We start from the raw sequence: 4839 nt of genomic DNA on the forward strand, positions 1-4839 counted from the left end.
AACATGGGATTTCCATTTACGCATGAGGAGATTACCATCAATGAAGTAAGCCACATTCTTCTTCTTCACCTCTTCTAACGAGACAACACTAGAAAAACATTTAGCAAGCTTGTTGTCAACCTTTTGGTTAGCAATCAGCTGCTCACGAGTGACTGGTAACTGTATTGCATCAGCAATAAGTTCAACGTTCTTTAATTCTTTCCTGGGCTGTTGGTCAGAGGTGATCAGCTTCTCAGAGGTATCACACAATCCATCCTCTTGATCATCCTCTTTGAACAGAACAGTGTTCGACAAATCTATCACGTCACCCTCTTGTAGTGCCTGAGCACGAGTGACAGCACAAGCGGGGAACACATGTGGATAACTCTGTGCCAACTCATTCGAGAGAGAGTGGTCACTTTTATCCAATACTTCCAATACGGGTACTACCTTTCCTCCGGCAATATCGTTACCCATTATAAAGGTCACACCTTTCACTGGCAACTTAGGACGTACCCCCACTCTGAATATTCCACTGATTAACTCAGAGTGTACTTTCACAAAGTGCAACGGCACTGGGACAAAACCCATTTCAATACCCTGCACTAACACACTGGAACCACAGTATGTATCGTCAGATAAGGGCAACACATCAGACAATATAAACGACTGCGCCGCACCAGTATCTCTAAGGATTTTAACCGGATGCTGAGACGCTTCGTCATTCGTTAGGGACACAAACCCATCGGAAATGAATGGTTCATAACTACGGTCGGGGACTGAGACTTTCAAACTACAGTTACTCTGAGGCACCTGTTTTGTTGCAGACCTCACAACCGTACGAATTAGACCAACACCTGTTGGCGGCTTGGCACGAAGAGGCATCCCTTGTTTGCGTTTAAGCAGGAAGCAATCATTAATCATATGTCCCACTTTATGACAATAGAAACAGGAACGCTCATTCTTCTGGCGTGCTTGATATACTACTGCGGGCCGACTAGGGCTAAAGGTAGGAAACTCAGTGGATCTACTCTCAGTTTGAGCCGAAAACACACTCTTGTGCGTCAACACAAACTCGTCTGCCAACACAGACGCTTCTGCCAGGGAGGATACTTTCTGTTCGTTTAGGTAAACTACAATGCGTTCGGGTAAGCAATTTTTAAACTCTTCCAACAAGATTAACTCCCGGAGAGAGTTGAAATCAGTTACCTTACTAGCAGCATGCCATTTATCAAACAGATTTCCCTTGTCTCTAGCAAATTCCACATAAGTCTTACTAGAAGACTTTCTATGAGACCTAAATCTCTGTCGGTATGCCTCAGGCACAAGCTCATAGGCACGAAGAACAGTAGCTTTGACCACTTCATAATTCAAACTGTCCTCCAGAGGTAGCGCTGACAAAACCTCTTGGGCTTTACCAGTTAATTTACACTGAAGTAATAGGCACCATACCTCTTCAGGCCACTTCAATGCTACGGCTATACGCTCAAATACACAAAAATAGGAGTCAACCTCCGACTCTCTGAACAAAGGTACTAAGGCAATCTGCCTACTAATGTCAAACGTGTTTGAGGACACAGCTGGTGAGGACGACTCACTAACAGGAACAGTAGGAACGAAGGCTAGCCTCGCTGTCTCTGCCTCCAGTTCCATCTGGCGCATTTTAAACGTCATCTGCCTCTGTTCTCGTTCTTTTTCTGCCTCCATTTTACCCATCTCCAAATCTAAATGCCGTTGTTCTCGTTCTTTTTCTGCCTCAATTTTACACATCTCCAACTGGAGTCTCTCGCCTAATTTGGGCTCTCTCTTCCACCTCTAGTTGGAACTGTGCTAAACGGACATCCCTTCTGGCATCACCGTTTGACAGTGGGGAGAGTGGATCAAAATGGGACCATGTGGCTGGTGTTTTAGCCTCACCCTCATTATCAGATACCAATGGGCTTATAGGAGCAGTTACATCCCCTACAGGGTTAGTAGACTCAGGCAGCGGTAACACAAGCACTTGCTCTTCCAACAATACATTTAATACTAGCTGTTTAACCTCCGCCTTAACTAAACTCTGCGAAAACGATACTGAATAATGGTCAGCCAAGGTCACTAAATCAACTCTACGACATTTGTCAAAAACCTCCCACGAAGGGTTATCCAAAAAGGATTTCAAATCAAAAGTAGCCATCTTAAACTACTTCACAAGAGCCAACGAAAATAGCAAACACTAATGCTACTTCAGCTATGACGCTCAACACTGAACTATACCACTACAACAATCTACATGAGCGGCATGGGTGTCAGTAAAGACAGATCCCGGATGAGCCCCCACTTATGTTACGAATCCCTTTTGGCCCAACAGTCTAGGGGGGATGGTAGTGAGACCCGTAACATAACTCATGTAAATTATAATAGTGACAAAGTAAAAGTGAACGAAATAACCACGACAACTGAAATAATACCGTCAAACTCAGGGTTTATTTATAAACACACGGTAATGGGGGGGAGCAGGAAAAGGGGCTGAGCTGGACCCAAGGAAAGAAACAATAAGTATTCAAAACACCCCTAAGCTAGACTAGCCTATTTCAACAACAGCTAACTAACTAACCAAAATACAGTGGGTGGTCCGCCCAGTTCTAACTAGTGTATTTAACAAAAGTTCACCTACGGGTAGTGTATGCCCATGGGCGACTTGTCTTGGTTTCCCCCTTTTCCCACCAGCAAACACCATAAGCAAAAACAATACTCACAGGAGATGACAAAGTGATTTGGAGGTGCTCAAACAAAAGAAGAGGTTAATTAATACACAAAGAGAGAGATCTACATACATGGCATTTACAAAGAGATTGTGCTACTGAAATCTATCAAGAACAGCTATCTACCAACATGGCATTACAAAGATTGAGCTCCTGAAATCTATCAAGAACAGCTATCTACCAACATGGCATTACAAAGATTGAGCTTTTGAACAAACAAATGATGGGGTTTTTAAACCATGGGGAAGGAACTGTGATAGGGTAGGAAACAGGAGGAGGTGTGTCTTCTGATTGATGGGTTGATTGTTGACTGATTGGGGAGTAATGATTTTCACCTGTGAGGGGAGAAGGAGAGAAAAGAAACACACACAGGATACACACAGACACAGGATACACACAGACACAGGATACACACAGACACAGGATACCTGTATCCGTAACACTCCTCCATCCCTAGTACCTGCCTGGTCACTTCTCCATCCCTAGTACCTGCCTGGTCACTCCTCAATCCCTAGTACCTGCCTGGTCACTCCTCCATCCCTAGTACCTGCCTGGTCACTCCTCCCCCTAGTACCTGCCTGGTCACTCCTCCATCCCTAGTTCCTGCCTGGTCACTCCTCCATCTCTAGTACCTGCCTGGTCACTCCTCCATCCCTAGTACCTCCCTGGTCACTCCTCCATCCCTACTGTAGTACCTGCCTGGTCACTCCTCCATCCCTAGTACCTGCCTGGTCACTCCTCCATCCCTAGTACCTGCCTGGTCACTCCTCCATCCCTAGTACCTGCCTGGTCACTCCTCCATCTCTAGTACCTGCCTGGTCACTCCTCCATCCCTAGTACCTGCCTGGTCACTCCTCCATCCCTACTGTAGTACCTGCCTGGTCACTCCTCCCCCTAGTACCTGCCTGGTCACTCCTCCATCCCTAGTTCCTGCCTGGTCACTCCTCCATCTCTAGTACCTGCCTGGTCACTCCTCCATCCCTAGTACCCGCCTGGTCACTCCTCCATCTCTAGTACCTAACTGGTCACTCCTCCCCCTAGTACCTGCCTGGTCACTCCTCCATCCCTAGTTCCTGCCTGGTCACTCCTCCATCTCTAGTACCTGCCTGGTCACTCCTCCATCTCTACTGTAGTACCTGCCTGGTCACTCCTCCATCCCTAGTACCTGCCTGGTCACTCCTCCATCTCTAGTACCTGCCTGGTCACTCCTCCCCCTAGTACCTGCCTGGTCACTCCTCCATCCCTAGTTCCTGCCTGGTCACTCCTCCATCTCTAGTACCTGCCTGGTCACTCCTCCATCTCTACTGTAGTACCTGCCTGGTCACTCCTCCATCCCTAGTACCTGCCTGGTCACTCCTCCATCTCTAGTACCTGCCTGGTCACTCCTCCATCCCTACTGTAGTACCTGCCTGGTCACTCCTCCATCCCTACTGTAGTACCTGCCTGGTCACTCCTCCATCCCTACTGTAGTACCTGCCTGGTCACTCCTCCCCCTAGTACCTGCCTGGTCACTCCTCCATCCCTAGTTCCTGCCTGGTCACTCCTCCATCCCTAGTACCTGCCTGGTCACTCCTCCATCCCTACTGTAGTACCTGCCTGGTCACTACTCCCTCCCTACTACCTGCCTGGTCACTCCTCCATCTCTAGTACCTGCCTGGTCACTCCTCCATCCCTAGTACCTGCCTGGTCACTCCTCCATCCCTAGTACCTGCCTGGTCACTCCTCCATCCCTAGTTCCTGCCTGGTCACTCCTCCATCTCTAGTACCTGCCTGGTCACTCCTCCATCCCTAGTACCTGCCTGGTCACTCCTCCATCCCTAGTACCTGCCTGGTCACTCCTCCATCCCTACTGTAGTACCTGCCTGGTCACTCCTCCATCCCTAGTACCTGTCTGGTCACTCCTCCATCCCTAGTACCTCCCTGGTCACTCCTCCATCCCTAGTACCCGCCTGGTCACTCCTCCATCTCTAGTACCTGCCTGGTCACTCCTCCATCTCTACTGTAGTACCTGCCTGGTTACTACTCCATCCCTAGTACCTGCCTGGTCACTCCTCCCCCTAGTACCTGCCTGGTCACTCCTCCATCCCTAGTACCTGCCTGGTCACTCCTCCATCCC

This window comes from Oncorhynchus clarkii, chromosome 20, assembly GCF_045791955.1.
Source record: "Oncorhynchus clarkii lewisi isolate Uvic-CL-2024 chromosome 20, UVic_Ocla_1.0, whole genome shotgun sequence".
NCBI lineage: Eukaryota > Metazoa > Chordata > Actinopteri > Salmoniformes > Salmonidae > Oncorhynchus > Oncorhynchus clarkii.